The sequence below is a fragment of the Chanodichthys erythropterus genome, chromosome 20 (genome assembly GCF_024489055.1).
Source record: "Chanodichthys erythropterus isolate Z2021 chromosome 20, ASM2448905v1, whole genome shotgun sequence".
NCBI classification, from domain to species: Eukaryota; Metazoa; Chordata; class Actinopteri; order Cypriniformes; family Xenocyprididae; genus Chanodichthys; species Chanodichthys erythropterus.
Genome location: NC_090240.1, coordinates 6,801,624 through 6,822,500, shown reverse-complemented (window position 1 = coordinate 6,822,500; position 20,877 = coordinate 6,801,624). Strand labels below are relative to the sequence as shown.

The window sequence follows — 20,877 nt, the reverse complement described above, 5'->3', positions numbered from 1 at the left end:
TCTCAATCAGTAACATAAATAAATTAAGTAAAACAGACATCAAATTCATCCAATAAAAGCATGTCTATTAAAAATGTTTAAAATGTCATCTCTTGTGCAAGACCGGGGGTGAGTCCTTATCAAGTTGGTCATGCCCCACTCTCTAGGACAGGCACTCGGCCTGCCATTTCAGGGGCTCAGCGGAGATCCCCTCTCCTCCGGCCTGCTGGCCCGCTGTTCCCGTAGCCAGAGTGGTGAGGGTGCATCTACGGGCGGCCAGGGTCGGTGGCGGCCGGGACCTTCTCTGTGTGACCCCGGCCCCCCATCCGAATAACGACGCGCGGCCCACCCTGCAGCGTTGATCTTATTTTCCGCTCGCACGCGTGGAGGGGGACCGTCACGCGTTTCCCCACCAGCAGGTTTCTGGTGGCCCAGATGGTATCCTTTATGACGTTTAGGGTGAGCCAGAGCGAGGCAAATTTTTTTGGTGTCAGCTCCTTCAAGCCCTGACCCACCCCCAGGATAGCGAGCTTGTAGTCCATCTGGGCCCCACCCGCTGGCAGGCACGGGAAAACCAGGGGGCCGGTCTTGGCCCACAGGTCCCGCGCAGCGCCGCACTCCCAGAGTAGATGATGGACGGTCTCCGGGGATTTACACCCGGACCGTGGGCAGATGGGATTTTTGGCCATGCCTCTGGAGTGCATAACCGCCCTGACCGGTAGGATCTCATGAGCCACCATCCACGACAGGTCCTTGCTTCTGTTCTGGAGAGTGGGGTGAGCAGCGTTCCTCCAAACTTGTTTGGCCTCACTTAGTGTGAGGCCTGGAACTGGACTCACCGGTTCCCGGTCCTGCACAAGAGAGACAAGAGACTTGTGGTTAGTTAAAATGGTGACATCATTCGTCTCTAAAAGGTATTTCTTTAAAAAGGTCTTAATAAAACTATACTCTTTGGGCAGGTTAAAAGATACTGGACTTCTCAAATCAACAGGTATAATCTTTAATGTTCTTAGGTAAGACCCCATCCAAAATCGTGCCATAGCTGCTGTCTTATTGTCTTTGGATGGGGTCACAGCATATCTAATGTGAAGGGCGGTAAAACGGCTGCTTAAAAGCAGGTGGGGGTCTGGGAGGCCTTTTCCACCATTTTCCGGTCTCCTCTTGACGACCTCCCTCTTCAATCTTTCCCACTTGGACCCCCACAGGAAATAAAACACCGCCCTTTCTAGTTTCTTTAAGAATTTCCTAGGAGGGATAAAAACAGAACAGACAAGTGACATTAGAGGTAAAATGACGGCTTTAAAAATTAAAACTTTTCCTTCCAACGTCATCTGTCGTAGTCTCCAAAACCCCAGTCTTTTCCTAACTTTCCCTAGCAAGTCAGTCCAGTTTTCACGTCCACCCCCTTCCTTGTCAAATTTAACTCCTAAAATCTTAAAATCTGTCTCCTTAAAATCTACGTTAAGTCCAACTGTGTCAGTCTCGTCCCACGGTCCGAAGAGCAGGGCCTCGGACTTGCTTCTGTTGAGTTTGGCGCCCGAGGCCCGACCGTACCAGTCAGTCAAGTCCATTGCTCTTCGTATGGATAAAATGTCCGTGGTTAAAACAGTTACATCGTCCATGTATAACACACACGTCGCTGTCAGTCCACCAGTTCCAGGAATGTCTAGTCCTTTTATCCATGTATCCCTTCTCAAAATCTGTGCCAGTGGCTCAATACAAGCCACATACAGAAGGGGAGATAAAGGACACCCCTGACGGACCCCGCTGCAAATATTTATCGCTTTGGAAAGATGCCCATTTACAAGGATTTTGCTGACTAAACCCTCGTACAGCAGTCCCACCCAAGCTATAAACCTCTCTGGAAAACCCATTTTTTGCAGTACCTGAAACAGGTACTGGTGCGAGACCCGGTCAAATGCTTTTTCAAAATCTAAATTTAAGACTATTAACCGAATGTTTCTGTCTCTCGCATAACAGATGGAGTCTCTAATCAGAACTAAGCTGTCTGTTATCTTCCTTCCGGGCACAGCACAGGCTTGATCCGGGTGGATTACGTCCTCTAAAACGGTCGACATTAGTGTAGCTAAAATTTTACTAAAAAGTTTACAATCGAAATTTAAAAGTGTAATAGGTCTCCAGTTTTTTAAGTCAGTCCGGTCACCTTTTTTGTAAAGTAAAGAAACTATCCCTGTTCTAAAACTGTCTGGAAGTCTGTCAAGAGTCTCAAAGTCTTTAAAAATAGTCAATAATTCGTGAGCTAAAACATCCCAAAAGGTAATATAAAACTCTAGGGGGAGTCCATCTGCTCCTGGGGACTTCCCTCTCTTAAAACCTTTAAGTGCGTTTTGTATTTCTAAAATGGTAAAATCTTGGGTTAAAAGCTCATTTTTAGTATTGACTTTCTTGGTTATAAAATTTAAGACTTCCTTTACAGTGTCATTGTGTATTTCTTTGGGACTATATAGCTCCTCATAAAATTTTTCAGCCCCTTTTCATCTGTTGTTTTAACTTCCATCTCTTCTACTTTTACACTGGTTATAGCCCCTCCCTTTGTTAATATCTTTTTAAAAAAATACCTAGTACATTTTTCACCTTCTTCTATCTCTCTCTCTTTACTTCTTAAAAGAACTCCTTTACTTTGAAAACTGGATAAAACTGACATTTCTTTCTTAACTTCTCTAATTTCGTCATTAAAATCAAAGCCTTTGTTAAAAAGATTAAAATATCTTTGTAGTCTTTTTTGCAGCCCCATCATGTGTCTCTTTTCCCTATTCTTCTTGTCCCTTCCTACTTTCATAAAAAACCGTCTTGTCCGGTCCTTTACCATCTCCCACCACTGTGTACGTGTATCGTAAAAGTCTTGGAGGGTCTGCCATTGGCTGAACTGCTCCCTATATTCCTTAACTACATCCTCATCTTCTAAAAGGGAGCAGTTCAGCTTCCACAGCCCTCCCCCTACTGTCACACCTGTGGGTAGTGAAAGGGTGCAGGACAGCATTAAGTGGTCAGAAAAGAAAATAGGGGTCACTGTAGCATCGGTCGGCGGGCAGTCCCTTGTAAAAATATAGTCGATTCGAGAGGCTTTGGCACCATCACTACTGAACCAAGTGTAGCCCTCCTCTCTTTGATGCACATTTTTAAAGCAGTCGACTAAATTAAAATCTTTAACTAAACCCTGTAATAAAACCGATGTCTTATCGACCTTAAAATCATCTCCTACTCTCTTCCTGTCTTTTTTTGATAAAACACAGTTAAAATCCCCTGCCACCACTAGGGGAGCCCTACCTAACATGTGAGGCTGCAAGTCTTCTAAAAGCTCATACCTGTCGTTTTTTCCTGTAAAACCATATACATTAAGAATATTAAAATCTATACCTAAAAAATTCAGATTTGCTAAAATAGCCCGCCCTTCCCTCACCACCGTGCTGCCCTTCACCAAGATATTAGGATTTTTGATTAAAATTGCAACACCATCATTTTTATTTTGGTTTGATCCACTCCATATGGAGGGACCAGGGCACCATAGCTCCTCCATCTTTGCATATCTAGTAGAAAAGGGCAGAGCACACTCTTGTATTAAAAACAAATCTGATTTACAAGTATTTAAAAAGGATAAAATGCTCTGTGCTCTTATAGTGGACCTCACACTTCTCACATTGATGGTTGAGATAGTGAGGGCCATGAGCAGTAAAATTAAAAAGGTATGTGACATTTAAGACATTAAAAGACTACAAAATACAATTAAAATCATGTTATGTCTTGTTGCAAATGCTTTTCCTTTTTCCCCGGAGGACTGGGATCAGGAAGACAAATGCTCACCGCCTCAGGGGCTACAGAGGAAACCTCTTGCAGCTCCTTTGGCGATGATGTTCTTAGCTTTACGTGCAAAAAGGATACCTCATTTTGGGATTCTAGGGGCCACATACGTTCCAGATCTTCCGAAATAGAACTATCTGAACGGTGTGCTGCCCTAGCCTTTTTCTCTTCTGTATCAAACAGAGGAGACCCCGCAGGTCTTTTTTGCACCTGAGCATTTGGGAGTGAAAACTCTGTTTCACTCCCACTGGATTCCACACAATTATCCGAAACCGTTTCCAAAGAGGAATCTGTTTCTTCCTCTCCTTCCTTGTCTTTCTCAATGATGGTAACTTTTTCAAATTCAATTTGACTGTTTGACTCCGCCCCTGTGGCCGCCCAACTTCCTTCCTCCTGCCCAATCCCTGAGGCTGGCCCGGAATTTGAAATTCCCGCCAAAACCTCAGGGACCGCCTCCTCCTCCCTTTGTTCTTCTGTTTGCTCTGATTGTGGGGCGGCCATTTTGTTGCCTTTAAGTTTGTTGGCAAAGCTATTTGGGCAATCTCTGTAGAGATGGTTTGATTCTCCACACAGGTTGCACCGCCTGCCATTGGTACACTCTTCAAAAATGTGACCAATTTCTCTGCATTTCCCACATACAATTTCCTGGCATGCTTCAGCCAAATGCCCAAACTTTCCACATTTTCTGCATAATTTGGGCATGCCCTGGTAATGAATGTAGCCTCTGTTCTCACCCAGCACAATCATAGAAGGCAGATGCTTCAGGCCCTGGTAGCTCCCGGCATCTTCCCATTGTTTAATGGGAATTCGCCAGGAGCATGTCCAGATGCCATCCTCATCTAAAACCTTGACTGGCTGACCTCGAACCGTGCAAAATCTACCCAGCCAGACACAAATGTCCTCCCCCGTCACTGTCTCATTAAACATTCTAACAATCACAGTTTTAAGTGTATTATCAGATAGCTTTTCAACAGTAAACATGGAGAACTGGGATTTCACTGATTCAAATCTGTGCCAAAAATCATTCAGGTGGGAAACGGCTCTAAAGCTAACATCATAGCCTTTGTTCAGGGGCAGAGTCACAATACAATTCAGTTCTTCCGGTTTAAAATGTAAAGTCTTCTGGAGAAGCTTCCTGGAGAAGTCGAGACGCGACATCCCCAAGAGCCTTCCATCAACTTCTCTGAATAAAAAACGCACGCTGTGGTGCCTCCGCAAGCCGGCACGGGCAGCCGACATGGTGGAGGCACCAACAGCCTAAAACAAACTTTACAAATCAAAAAAACAATAAATAAATAAATAAATAAATAAATCCTTACCTTAAAACAGCTTGTTCGTAAAAACAGCAATTTCAATGTACCTCTTGAAAGTTGGGGGCTCGCGATACTTCAAGATCTCGAGCCAGGAAACCCACAAAAGGCGATCGCAGCTCAACCTAACGACAAGATACTTGATCTTAGCCAAAAGGCCGAGAAGCGATGCCGTTGCCAAGCAGTGGGGGCAGAGCCGGCAAAGGCGACGCCCATCTGGGCCGCGGTGGGTTTCGTACTTTGCCTCTAGGACCACTGCTGTCGATCAGATCGTTTGTTAAATAGTGGAGATGATTTGAAACAACCTGCTTTCGCGAACTGGTCCTAGGTTTTTCCATCGACCTCCACAAAAGCACCGCAGTACAATTCTCTGGACTCCCTAGGTCGTTCTTGATCAGGAGGGGGGGGAAAAAAAAAAAGCTCAACTTTAACATTTGGATAGTGTGACGAGTCCCTCGTTCTTCCTGCTACGGCCGGCCAGTGGGTGTGGCTGGGAGACTCATCAAGTGAACCATGTACACCCGTGCTTCCCTCTATAAAGCTTGGGCTTTGTTTGGCGTGGTGTGTTGCTTGCTCCTGGGTGCTTTGGTTTTGATTTTGGTCTTTGTTTGTTTATTTTGAGTTCCTTATTCATTTAAATGTGGTTCTGTCTGATGTTTGGTTATTGATGTGTCTGACAGAAATTGTGTTTGGTTTTGTTGATTTCTTGTTTCATATATTTTCTTATTTATGCTGATAAATTTCTTTTCGTTGCAACCTACCAAGCTGCCTATGTCCTCCGTTTCATTTGTCACGGCTTTGAGCCGGTCGTGACAATAGCGACCACGGGGTCATTTAGAAAACGGCCATGGTCGAGTGCCCCCAAAAGCCTGTCGTCCCTGAAGGAAAACTCAGAACTTTGCGAAACCAGGCGAGCGCACGCAACACCCGATTCCATAAAAGGGGCGTGCAAACACACACGGAGCCACAGACAACGCTACGACTGTTAGAAACCACAGGTTCTCTCGGCACCACCTAATCTGCTTTCAACCAGTATGTCCAGGGGAGAGCGCGAACGCAGTCCCCCACTACCATAAATTATGCAGTCGAGATTCCCACATTTGGGGAATTTGCAGGCATTGTTTCTACGGTCGTGCAAAGTCTACGGTGACTGTAGACTTATACGCCATCTGATTGGTCGAGAGTGTACAGTGACTGTAGACTCTGACTGTAGACTACCAATCAGAAGCCCGGCCTCGACTGTAGACATCCAATCACAGGCCTCAGATGCTGCAAGCGGCAAAAGGTGATTGATATCTATCAGTGACGAGCGCAAGCATCTTATTTATCACACTTAAAAGTAGGATCGTGATTGTTTATTGCAGCGTCTAACGATCATCGAGAGTTTAGATTCAGTGCGAAAGTGAGAAAAAGGTAAGTGGACATCTGTTAATTGTCCGCAGCATCACATCTGGCTAGTAAATTGATGGCACAGTTACAGTACGTACAGTACACTTACGTTCGCCGTTTAAGGTGACTAAGTTAACGTTACATTTATGAAATGAAATGAAAACGCGAAACCTTCTAAATAATATAGTATCACATTGTGCGTTACTACTGTAAGTAATCGTGATAGTACTAATATCCCAGATGAAAAAATACTGTAGTAATTTATAGTACATACTATAGTGTTTTTGAACCATAGGCTAACGTACTGTAGTGAAGTACTTGCTGTGGTAGGCCTAATTTAACTATAGTAATGTAAACATAAAAATGTAAAGTTACAGTTTACTTTAGTCTCAAGTCTCAAGTCTCAAGTCTACTTTATTTATAGAGCCCTTTTCACTACAAAGTAGACCAAAGGACTGTACAGCAACAAAAAACAAAAACAAAAAAAAAAACAATATACATCATCCAAAAGTCAGCAGTTAAAAGCCATAGAAAACAGGTACGTTTTCACGCGAGATTTAAAAACATCAACTGAGGGTGCAGATCTGATGTCAGGTGGAAGGGTATTCCAGAGTCTTGGGCCGGCAACCGAAAATGCACGATCCCCTTTGGTTTTCAGACGTGTTTTCGGGACTGAGAGCAGTAAGCAATTAAATGATCTTTGAGATCTACCAGAGTTCATATGAATCAGGTCCGAAATATATTCTGGGGCCAACTCATGGACAGCTTTAAAAACGTACAGTAACATCTTGTACTGAATCCGATATTTAACTGGAAGCCAATGCAGCTTTTCCAAAACTGGAGTAATATGCTCCCTTTTCTTTGTATTAGTAAGGAGTCTCGCAGCTGCATTCTGGACCAATTGCAATTTTGAAATAAGAGTTTGACTTACTCCCAAATAAAGTGCATTACAGTAATCCAAACGGGAGGAGATAAATGCATGTATCACTATCTCAAGGTCAGCAGCAGACAGAAAGGATTTCATTTTTGCAATATTCCTCAACTGAAAGAAGCAACTTTTCACCACACTTTTAATTTGACGATCAAACGTTAAAGCAGAGTCAAAAATTACACCCAAATTTCTTATGTGGGGCTGCACATTTGTTGTCCATGAACCTAACACATCATTTATGTCACAGTCAAACTTATTTGACCCAAAAATGATTACTTCAGATTTATTCTCATTGAGCTGTAGGCAGTTTTGCTCTAGCCAGCTCTTCACCTCTACTTTAGTAAAAACTAAAGTATACTAACGTTACTGTATTTATTACAGTTTATCAGTTCACTGTAGTTGATACTACAGTATGCTGTAGCATTCATTAACAAAGTGTTGCAAATACTATAACAGTACACTAATTTACTATAGTTTATTATAATAAATACTATAGTATTTTTTCATGATGGCTATTACACTGGTATTTGATGTTAACTTATTGCCAACTATTACGTTTTTTAGTAAATCATTTTTCAGTAGTTTAGGAATATATACATATATATTCTCATAGTTATAAATGTGTGATTCATGTAGGATTAAGCATGATTACTGTACTTTCATTCATCTTATATATAAAAGTTATTTTATGTAATGATCAGCACACTGACTGACCACCTGTAATTCATCTTTGCACATGAATAGTTATGGTGATGTTTTTGAGGTTTATTTATGAGGCTTAATATTTTGAGTTTTCATTATGGCATACAGTATCTTCAAGGCGGTGTTTTTATTTCAGTGTACCTTGATATGGCGAATCCAGTCATCCGCCTTCAAAACCCCACTGCTCCAGAGGGCCGTCAACAGGCCTTATTGGTGGCGACAAACGAGGCCCGTGCCCACAAAGAGAGACAAATTACTTTTCCTCTGCCACCTGCCCAGCTGCTGAATGAGGCCACTGCCCTTGTCCACGCTGAAAGAGCTCTATGTGCTGAAGGGATTCCAGCACCATCAAGACAACAGTGTCTGGGGAAGTTGGTGCTGCCATTTGGCCAATATCTAAATGCTTCATTTCACTGGCTTGTGTCAAATGATGTGGGCTACATGAAGTAGTAAGCACAAAATTAATTTCTGATAGCAAATAATCTCTATATAATTACAAAACTATGTGGTCTTTAACACTGTGTAGCCTTTAATCTTTTCATCTTTGCAAAGTTTCAGTGCTAATTTTGCAACTGATGAATGTAATTGCAGTGTGGTTGACAAGCACAGAGAAGAACTCCCTAAAAAACTTGTAAAGGGGAGCACACAAAATTACTGGCTAAAAGACTGTCTGGCAGAGTATGCAGAGAGCTTTCCAGAAGTAGCTCTCACCTTGGAATCCAACATCCACCGATGTGTTTATGGGCAAAAAGGATTTGAGAACCATACCTTTCAGGAGATGTGGGAGCTCTACCGGCAACACTGTGTCCAGAAGGCCAGGCCAGACGATTTTCGTGTGAGCCAGAGGGATTCCATCCAGAAGGCCTACAGCTCTGTCAGCCGGTGGCTAAATACACCTGTAACCCATATCATGAGTGTACAAATGAAAAGATTTAGGAAGTACATTTATGACAAAAAGAGTCAAGTGAGTTGTCTGAATCACCACAACACTGAATGAATGTTTTTATCACATTACTTTTTCTTGATAAAAAAAATTATAATCAGAATGTTATGACTTATATCTTTGTTTCACAGATGTCAAGCTCCCCATCCACACACACACCATCTTCCTCATTCACACACACACCATCTTCCTCATCCAAAGCCAAACACACACAATCTTCCCCATCCACACAAACACAATCTTCCTCATCCACACACACCATCTTCCTCAACCACACACACACCATCTTCCTCATCCACACAAATACAATCTTCCTCATCCACACACACACCATCTTCCTCAACCAAAGCCAAACACACACCATCAGCAAAGAGGTCCGCATCCATACCATCATTAAATAATTCTTTGTCCACACCAAAGACGTCCTCATCCTTAAGTCATGTACCAGAACCTCTGCAGAGCGACTCCCCAGTGAGTAATGCATAATTGTATATTTACACATAATTATTATGCGTGTAAAGTTGTGTAATTATGAGTTCTGACATGTTTCAGGTCGAGCTGGAGGGTTGGGTTCGACTTTGGGAAAATCCCAATGGATTTTCACCAGCTGATCTTTCCTGGGTGAAGGAGGACACAGAGCGAGGACTCTTTGGCCCCGTTCAGGTGTACCTCGATAATGCTGGTGTATTGAAGAGGCGGCGAATAATAAAATCAGACCGGTTGTGGTTTTATCCACCAGAACCTCCAGGATACATCAGTGGGAACGTGCCAACTCCACATCTCTTCTTTCGGAGTCGCGTCTTTGTGTGGCGTCCCGTTGGAGTGTGGAAATACTCACTGAAGTGTCCTCGAGGTGAAGAATGTGTGGGTCAGGAAAAAGATGTTTACCTCTCCAAATCTGGCTACCACACCAAGGTATTACATGATTTTTAATTAGATTAGTTAAAGGGTTAGTTCACCCAAAAATGAAGTTTCTGTCATTAATTACTCTCCCTCATGTCGTTCCACACCATAAGACCTTCATTCATCTTCTGAACACAAATTAAGATATTTTTGATGAACTAACCCTTTAATATTATAGCTGGAACACAATAATGAAATGATATATTATGTAAATACACCTACAGATGAAATAAAACAATGCAATGCTGTTTTTTTTTATATTGCAGGTTCGTCACATTTGTGATGTGTCTAGCTGGTATTGCATGCTAACAGAGGTCCTTTGCTGCGGACCATGCACAAAAGCAGGCAGGGGTGGGGGCAGTGGCAAGGTGGGCCGCTGGTTGGCATGGGATTCTGCCATTCTCTGTCAACTCAGTGAGGCTCACCAAGCCATGTTTCCTGCTGTCCTCACATCCAGGTGAGTGCACTGAACATTAGTGTTAACCTAACACGCATTGAATTAGTTGTGCTAGCCACTGTTATATGGAATTGATTATCACACTTAACAGGCGTGGAGTGGACAAAAACGTGGTGCGGCTTCTGCGTGACCGGACTGAGGGGAACACCATGATAAAGGTGTGGCGACAAATTCAGGAAAATCATTATGAAGAGTACCTGCAACGCAAAGACCTGTACACCACACTCCTTATGACACTTATGAAGCCTGGTGGGATTGTGTCTGCCCTTGGACACCAGTTTGAAGCTCCACCTCCTCCACGAGAGCTTCCTTCAGCTCGTCTCCTTCGTCATGCCTTCCTGCTGTCAGAAGCCAGCAATGTGCAAGATTATAGGAGCCAGATTCTCTCCACTTTTGGCTCCTTCTTAAAAATGGACTCCACTAAAAAGGTACACACAAGTGTGTTGTTTCAAAGCTGCATGCCTTTCTTTTTATCACTGAAAGATATGCATAGAGTAATTTAGTAGCAATGTTTTGTCAGTTAATTAAAATATTGATAATTAACCTGAACACGGAAAAAACATGACCAGAAAGGCAAGTTTAAAGTAACATTAGGTTCAGTAAAAAATGACCGAACTTAAACTTTACGTTTAAGTCTGTTGCATACTACTTTGCATATAAATTTACTGACAAATTTACAATCTCAGTCTGGAAATATCTCAGTCTCTCACATCTCACAGATGTGTTGCATTTTGCAGGTGGTGAGGAAGTTGTCTGGAGAGGGTAAAGGCACAGCTGAGTGGTTTACCAGCATAGGCAATGAGCATTCCCAGATTGTCTCATTTGTTCTTACCTGTGAAGAGTCTGCTGAGCGTCTGGAGCCCATGTGCCGTGGAGTGATGGACCGATTTGCACAGGCTAATCAGCCTGTGCCGAAAATCTTGTATGTCGACCGCGGGTGCTGTCGAGCACAAGGTCGAACTGCTGTGGAGACCTTGTTCAAAGATTGGGTGGACAGTGGCATGGTCGTGCGTCTGGACATATTTCATTGGATTCATCGTTGGTTTAATATAGCCATTCGCACTGACAGCCATTCCAAGTACGCTCTGTTCAAGTCTGCCCTATCAGGAGCAGTGCTGGCATATAATCGCACAGACTTGGAGCTTCTCATCAAAGCCGTCAGAGAAAAGAAGCCAGGATATTTTAACTCTGTCTCCGATGAAGACATGGTGCGACTTTATGTGTCAACAGAACATCTGAAACACCATGTTCGCAGAGTCACACTTGGCGCTCAAGAGACCTTTCGGATTGTCCAGATAGCCATAGATGAGCTCAAAGGTCTTGCTGGACTAGATGAAAATGGAGTCAGCCTCTTTAAGTCACCAGGTATATAATGTGATACAAACATATGGTAATGTTATCAGTGTATAAATAAATGTGTGTATGTGTGAACTTGTATTTATTACTTTGTAGAGGCCAGAAGAATGTTAAAATTATGTTAGGTTCCTGTGACGGGCAGGTTTAGGGATAGTGTAGGGAAGGACCATACTATAGTGACTTTTTAAGATTTTGTCAAACATTCTAATATATGATTTTTAAGATGTTGTCTATGTGTGCGACTAAAGGACCCACAAAGTAGTATAAACATGGATGCTTTATTTTTCAGAGGCCATAGACAGTGTGTGGGAAAGCCAGCAGCGACACTTGGAGTGCCTTAAGGATCCTCCAGACATGAATATGTAGAGAGTAGCTCGAACCAGTACTATTAATGGCGTGAACGTCCCGTATTACAAGGGTCTACGTGGAAGCAACAGCCTGGAGGGATTCCACAAAGGTCTGCCCAACATGATACCAGGTACATGTTAAATTGCAGCAATAGAAAGGGATAGTTCACCCAAAAACGACAATTCTGCCATCACATACTCACCGTCATGTTGTTCCAAACCTGTATGAGCTTCTATCTGCTGTTGAACATAAAACATGATATTGTAAACAATACTGGTAACCAGACAGTTCAGTAGCTATTGAATTCAATGCTCACCCTCACCTGCTTATCATTTGTGATCATGTCATACCTTTAAATGTAACTTATTGTGATTTTAAGGTCCGCACTGTGCAGCACGTCCCTATCAGGTTTACCTGATTAGTGGAATCGCTCGCTGGAATTCAGACCGCAGTTCTGATGCCGTGTACGGTGGAAAAGGTCAACGACACAGAACGTACTCAGCGCCTCTGATAGATCGCCTCAACACCCGATGCCAGCAGCTATTTGGAGAGACTGTAGAGGAGAATTTCCGCGCACCTGCTCAAGTGATGTCAAATGAGTTGCTTGGCTTAGAATATCTATTCAGCCAAAGCACAGGTGAATATGGTCCCTTCACCCTCTCTGACATCTCAAAAGATGGACCTAGTCCGGAGGAAGAGGTGGTCCAGCCTGGCCAGCTTGACCCAGATGATGATGAGGCATATCAGAGTGATCCTGAGGCAGGTGACAACATAGTGACTGCCATACCAGCCCACATAACTCTGACAACTGAAGAGACCCCTGCAGCTCACCCTCCAGCCTTTGTGAGTAATTAAATTACCTCTACTAGAATAAGAATACTAGCTGTAAGTGTTATTTATAAATGCAGCCAGTCTATGCAAAGTCTATGAATTTTAACTTAACGTGCAATTACTGTACTCTTCAACAGGAGGATGCCTGTAGTTCCAACCCTCTGCCTGGGTTCCAGCAGTTGGAGAAGTTCTGTTCTCTGCTGGTGGAGGTCGGCCTGACTGAAGACAAGCTGAGCCTTACAACAGACCAGAGAAACGCCATCATTGATGCATGGAATAAGGTGGAGGAGCATGACAAACAGCCACAGAAGTTTCACCAACTCTACAAAACACACTGGGGTAATACACTGTACTGTCGCACAAAGAGGGACAACCTTGTTGAAGCTGCCCTGGTTCAGCGTGTCAAGATGTCCAAGCGCTACGCGCCAGCTCAACAAAACATCAGCGTACAGCACAACAGGCTAATGTACACCCTTGTGAAACTTCTGTGGCTGGCGTCACCTCACAGTTCTCAGACAAGCCCTGAAAAAAGAAACATCACAAAGGCCTATGAGAGAGTACAGCATTGCATATTGGCAGAGGATCCAGTGCTGAGCAAACTGGGTGTTCCTCTACCCAAAATTAACACCAAAACTGTTGGTGATTTTATCCGTCGTCAGGAGAGGCTTCTCAACCTGCAGGCAACGAAAATGCCATCTGCCACCATATCAAAGACCACATCAGTCTCTTCAAAAGAGCTGCCTCCAGCACCGTACCAGCCTTCGGTCCTCCCTCCACCTGACTACCTGCAGATGGAGTATCAACATATTCCTAGCAAAGCAGGGACCAAGATTTTAAAAGAAAGAACAGACTCTTTGATGCCTGTTCCAAAGGCTCTGTTACAGTTACAACAGAATAAGCCTGCACTGATGCCACACTTACCACTGCCAGTGAGAGAACCTGGTGTTACTGCAAGGAGCACAATGGTCACTTCTACCATCACCAAACCTCCACCTCCACCATCTACCTCACAAACGACCCCAGGTATTTCCACCAGCACAACACCAGTGACGATGTCTGCCAGCACATTACACATCGCTGACACATCGCTGAGTGCTGACACCCTTTCAGCCTGGTCCAGGGCTACACTGTACAAAAGAAAACTCTCAGGCAACCTTACAAATATTGGAGCCAAACAATCACGTGTACAAAACTTGCCCATTTGTACACTGTGCAACCAGCCAATTCAGGGACACAAAAAGTACAAAAAGAAGAGCTTCTGCCCTGTGAAAATGGTGTCTACATCAAAAGGACTAGACAACAGAGTTTACACCAGTTATGAACATTTTATCTCAGTTGTAGACTCACTGCAGTAAACTTAGCAATGCTCCTTTTAAAGCCCAAAAGTCTACAACAGTGTTTATTTACAAGGTTTAGATAACTTTTATTGAAAATATGTACATTTTGGATTATTGTATTATATTTATAGTCTCAATATGTTCTATGTAACTAGAACAAATGTTCTATTTTAACTAAACGGAGATCATTTGTTTAAAAAAGTGTCATAATACACTATTAATGTTCATTTGAAAGGTTTACATTGCTTTTATTGAAAATAGTTTATCAGCTATTGTATTATATTTATATTCTTACATTATGTTCTATTTTGTGTAACTAAATAGCAGTAATTTTATCATCAGAAATGTCATGTTTACATCTACACAGTGTTTTTTTTTTTTTATAAATGTTTACATTGCATTTATTGGAAATTGTTTTTATTGTTTTATATTTATATTCTTAATATGTTCTGTTCTATGTAACTAAATAGAGTTCATTTAGACTCCTGTAAGCCACCATTCTAGGTAATACTTTTATGTCATTTAGCCTCAATATTCTATCTGTCTGTAAAACCATCTATCTATCTATCTGGTTTTATCATTAAAAGGTGTCAGATTTACATGTATCTTCACAATATTTATTTAAAAATGTTTACATTGCTTTTATTGAGATTTGTTTATTGTTTTCATATTCTTATTTAATGTTTAGTCTATGTAACTAAATAAAGTGATCTTTAAACTTAAAAGTTACATGTGTACATCTTGAAAAGGGCAACTTTTGAATAATTGTAAGGGACAACATTACATTGTCCCTTAATGAGGTCAAATAATTTCATTGTCATTGTAAAGGAACAAATACATTATGTGATAGTACATTACATAATGAATAAAATTCATAGTAAACTGATTTACTTTATTAATGTGGAAAATTGGGGTGCACCGAAAAACAGCACATAACAATATGTAGACAATGCATTATTATAATATTAGTATATACAATGCATAAAAAAATATATAAACAATACAATACGTGGAAAACCAATATATAATATTAGTATATACAGTGTTTAATAAACATTACATAGAAAACCAATTTATTACTATAGTGTACATTAAAACTTTTGCGATTTATTTAGGCCTTTATTGTGATTGTTTAAAGTTAAAACAACTTTTTAAAAAAAAGTGAGTGCATTACTACTAGTAATCATTTAGGTGTACTAACATTGATATAAACGGTTAATATAAACATTAGTGCGGCAAACTTCTGACGTAACACCTTCCCTATCCGAGATCGCTGACCGGAGATGATCCTGCTCCCATGAAAACCTGAAATAAAGCACAACAAAACCATGTGACAATTCGTAGATCATCAACCAATCGCAATCGTCAACAAAAGCACTTCCATTTAGCGCACCGCCATTCGCAGGGATCAGCACAACCGAAGTGCAATGGCCGAGCCTCGCCCTGGGTGAACCACCTTCCTGATCATGGTGTTTCCCCTGCCAGGTAAGTATGAGTCCCCAGGCCTCCAGTCAGAGGCTACCCTATCCCTCTTTGCCGTCCTCATCAACGGTGACCCCCCTCCCCCACCCCAAGCAAAGGAAGGGCGTGTCCCTTCCATTACTTGACTGCGATTTCCGTCACCATGCCTTCAAGCCGGCAAACTGCCAAGCACCTACAGGTGCTGGTCGTATAATTAGAATGTCATCAAAAAGTTGATTTCTTTCACTAATTCCTTTCAAAAAGTCAAACTTGTATATTATGTACATTGCACACAGACTGATATATTTCAAATGTTTATTTCTTTTCATTTTGATGATTATAACTGACAACTAAGGAAAATCCCAAATCCGGTATCTCAGCAAATTTAGAATATTACTTAGGATTTTTAGAAATCTTGGCCAACTGAAAATTATAAACATGAAAAGTATGAGCATGTGCAGCACTCAATACTTAGTTGGGGCTCCTTTTGCCTGAATTACTGCAGCAATGCGGCGTGGCATGGAGTCGATCGGTCTGTGGCACTGCTCAGGTGTTATGAGAGCCCAGGTTGCTCTGATAGTGGCCTTCAGCTCTTCTGCATTGTTGGGTCTGGCATATGGCATCTTCCTCTTCACAATACCCCGTAGATTTTCTATGGGGTTAAGGTCAGGCGAGTTTGCTGGCCAATTAAGAACAGGGATACCATGGTCCTTAAACCGGGTACTGGTAGCTTTGGCACTGTGTGCAGGTGCCAAGTCCTGTTGGGAAATGAAATCTGCATCTCCATAAAGTTGGTCAGCAGCAGGAAGCATGAAGTGCTCTAAAACTTCCTGGTATACGGCTGCGTTGACCTTGGACCTCAGAAAACACAGTGGGCCAACACCAGCAGATGACATGGCACCCCAAACCATCACTGACTGTGGAAACTTTAGGCTGGCCCTCAAGCGACGTGGATTGTGTGCCTCTCCTCTCTTCCTCCAGACTCTGGGACCCCGATTTCCAAAGCAAATGCTAAATTGACTTTCATCAGAGAACGTAACTTTGGACCACTCAGCAGCAGTCCAGTCCTTTTTGTCGAGGCGCCTCTGACGCTGTCTGTTGTTCAAGAGTGGCTTGACACAAGGAACGAGACAGCTGAAAACCATGTCTTGCATACGTCTGTGCGCAGGGGTTCTTGAAGCACTGACTCCAGCTGCAGTCCACTCTTTGTGAATCTCCCCCACATTTTTGAATGGGTTCTGTTTCACAGTCCTCTCCAGGGTGCGGTTATCCCTATTGCTAGTACACTTTTTTTCTACCACATCTTTTCCTTCCCTTCGCCTCTCTATTAATGTGCTTGGACACAGAGCTCTGCGAACAGCCATCCTCTTTTGCAATGACCTTTTGTGTCTTGGCCTCCTTGTGCAAGGTGTCAGTGGTCGTCTTTTGGACAACTGTCAAGTCAGCAGTCTTCCCCATGACTGTGTAGCCTACAGAACTAGACTGAGAGACCATTTAAAGGCCTTTGCAGGTGTTTTGAGTTAATTAGCTGATAAGAGTGTGTGGCACCAGGTGTCTTCAATATTGAACCTTTTCACAATATTCTAATTTTCTGAGATAGTGATGTAACAAGGTTAGTAGATATGGGAAGAAGGAGGCGGGAACCGGCGAACATTCAACAAAACTTTAATATAAAATAAACAAACAAAACGAAAGTAATGCCGGCAGACCCTCGCGGACGTCTGCCGGCCACACAAACATAATAAAACATAAAATAAAGTCCAGGCCTGGTCCTCTCTCGTCCTTCACTGATGTCGCTCCTCCTTTTATGCCTCCGGAGCTCCTCCGTGAGAGACTCGAGGCTCTCGCCCGCCCTGCTCGTCACATACCCCCAACGCCCCTCGCAGGCCGGGGGGTACCTCCGAGACTGCGCTTTACTCCCCCCCGGGGCCTGTCTCGGCGGCCGCAGCACCTGGGGGTAAGGACAGACAAGACGAGAGAAAGGAGACGGAAGCAAGGGGAGCGACAGGACGAGAGAGGGGATAGAGGAAAAAGAAAGAAAAAAAAATGCTGGGTCCGGCTCCCAGACACACTGCCGCTCGGTCCTCAGCCTGCCAAGAGGCTCTTCTTCGCGGTGCCATGCGGTGGCACTGGACGCTCGGTGGACGGCCCGATCCTCGACCGCCTCCTGGCGGCCGGCGATGGCTCCTCCGACTGAGGGCAGCCGGCAGCGAGTCCCCCGTCCCCTGCTCCTCCCCTTCATGGCGGACGGCAGCAGGCTCCGGCCCACGGCAGACGGCGGCGACTCCTCCGCTCCCTCCAGGTCCAGGACGGCAGCCACCCCACCTCGTCCCAGGAGCACGGCATCCGGGTCTCCGTCCCACCTTTCACAAGGCTCCAGCACCACCGCCTCGGGCAGCCTTTCGCGGTCTCCACTTCCGCGCTGCCCGAACTCCGCAGCACCGCGATCCCCCTCAGCAGTGAGGGCTCTCCGACAGCATGTCCCTCCTTCCTCCCGGGTTTCGGCACCAATGTAACACGGTTAGTAGATATGGGAAGAAGGAGGCGGGAACCGGCGAACATTCAACAAAACTTTAATATAAAATAAACAAACAAAACGAAAGTAATGCCGGCAGACCCTCGCGGACGTCTGCCGGCCACACAAACATAACAAAACATAAAATAAAGTCCAGGCCTGGTCCTCTCTCGTCCTTCACTGATGTCGCTCCTCCTTTTATGCCTCCGGAGCTCCTCCGTGAGAGACTCGAGGCCGGCACGCCTCGCAGGTGACGCTCATTATCACTCGCGTCACCGGCCTCGCGCCGTTCCCTCACGGCTCTCGCCCGCCCTGCTCGTCACAAGTGACTATACTCATCAAAATGAAAAGAAATAAACATGTGAAACCTCTCAGTCTGTGTGTAATGAATGAATATGATATAAACAAGTTTCACTTTTTGAAAGGAATTAGTGAAATAAATCAACTTTTTGATGACATTCTAATTATATGACCAGCACCTGTACACGAGCTGCGGTCCTTTAGACCAGTGTTTCCCATCAGTCAGGCGTGTTTGATTAGATGTCTCCCTGATCAAACACACCCGATCCAACTCATCAGCTCGTTGGTAAAGACTCCAAGACCTCAGACGGGCGCATCAGACAAGAGTGACATTCAAGACGTGCAGTGCTGGTTTGGGAACCGCTGCTTTGGAACAACGGCGACCGTTTCATAAGGGTGCGAGACGGTGCCGCCCTGCCAGCCACCCCACCGCAGGTACATAGAGACTCCTTGTGAAGCTCCAGCGACATTCCCTCTGCTATTAACCACAACGATTTGCAGTCCCCCAAAAGGGGAAGCACACCGTTCCTGGAGACACTGCAATACCAGGTCGATGCATGGAGTGGACGGAGCAAGCCCCGGTTCCGGCTCCATGAGCCAAAAATCCATTTAATATGTAGTCCCCAGATAGGGGACGTATCAGATATTAAACTGATAAGAACAGATTTTTTTTTTTTTTTTTTTTTTTTCTTTTATTTATTTTTTCAATAATCATTATTTACATACAAACATTACATTGTTTCTTGGGAACATGTAACACAGATTTCCTTTCCGATTAAAAGGTTTTGCTTAGTTTTTTTTTTCCTTAATACATGATACATAAAACTTTGTATAAACAGATGTGTGTAAAAGAAGAAAGGCAATAAATAAAATACAATTGAAGTTGCTTAAAAGCCATAATTTAACCTAATAGATAGAATTGATCACGATTAAAACATAAAAGATAAAAAAGCTCTCTTATACATGAACGGGCACAGGCGACACAATACTTTTTTTTTTTTTTTTTTTTGAGATGTCCTCATTCAACACTCCACAACAAACACCACGACCCAACACTTTTGGGCTGAGAGGAGAACCTCTTAAACCACGGCACCGCTGCTCCCTCCAGAAGGGGGGCATCTGCAGGCAGTCAGGGCGCGTGGCCACGGGGACCTTTCCTGTGTAGCTCCGACCCCCACGTCCGAATGGCAATGCGCAGCATACTCCTGCAGCCTGTTGTTGACCAGCTGTTTCATGGCGTGCAGGGTCACCATCACATGCTTCCCCACCAGCAGGTTTCTGGAGGTCCATAGTACATCTTTGTAGCAGTTGATAGTGAGCCAGGTTTGGGTGTGCTGGGCTGGTGTCATTTTCCTCTGGCTCACTCCTCCCATTATCATGGGGTAGTCCAGTTGTTGGACCTCCCCTGCTGGCAGGCTCGGGAATTGCTGGGGGCCGGCTGTTGCCCACAGGTCCCTCGCGACACTGCACTCCCAGAACGTATGTCTCACGGATTCCGGTGCATTACACCCTGGCCGAGGACAGATTGGATTTGTCGCCATTCCTCGGGAGTGCATCACGGCCCTGACCGGGAGGATCTCGTGAGCGGCCATCCATGCCAGGTCGCGGTGTCTATTGTGAAGGGCCGGATGGGACACATTTTGCCACACAGTCTGGGCCTCACCAATTTTGATCCAGCGCACTGGAGTCACCTGTTCCCGTTCCTGTATGAGAGAGAGAAGGAGGCGGTGATTTGTTAAAGATTTAGTTTCTTTTTCTAAAATATGCTTATTTAAGAACTTCTTGATAAAATCATACGCAGCAGATGGCTTAAAAGCAACTGGTATTGTGTGATTGGTGGGTAAGATTTTTAAGGACCTTAAATAGGATCCCATCCAGAAACGGCTCATAGCAGCAGTTTTATTATCTGTTTTTGTGTCTAATGCATATTTCATATGAAGTGCTGTATAGTATGCCCCTAAAAATAAATAAAAGTTTGGTATTCCTCTGCCTCCATTTCTTGGGGACTTCTTCATCTCCTCTCTTGTCAGCCTCTCCCATTTTCCTCCCCACACAAAGTGAAACATTTCTCTGTCCACGGATAAAAGGAACCATCTGGGGGGTAAAACACAGAACAAAGCAATAAAAATAAAGGTAAAATTACAGATTTAATAATTAAAACCTTGCCTTCTATTGTCAGTTGTCTACGTCTCCAAAATCCAAATCTTTGTCTTACTTTAGCTAAAGCTTCTTGCCAGTTGCCCCTTCCTCCTCCTTCTCTGTCAAATTTAATCCCTAGTATCTTTATATCAGTCTT

At 43.7% G+C, this 20,877-nt stretch overlaps 1 non-coding gene and 1 pseudogene across 1 annotated transcript; both read right to left on the bottom strand.

Annotated features, from left to right (window-relative positions):
- Window positions 1-15,627: 15,627 nt before the first annotated feature.
- Window positions 15,628-15,798, bottom strand: LOC137010078 (U1 spliceosomal RNA). Its single transcript, XR_010893156.1, has one exon. It is a non-coding gene; the product is annotated as a U1 spliceosomal RNA (small nuclear RNA).
- Window positions 15,799-19,093: 3,295 nt separating this feature from the next.
- LOC137010295 (U2 spliceosomal RNA) lies at window positions 19,094-19,296 on the bottom strand (annotated as a pseudogene).
- Between the last annotated feature and the right edge of the window lie 1,581 nt (window positions 19,297-20,877).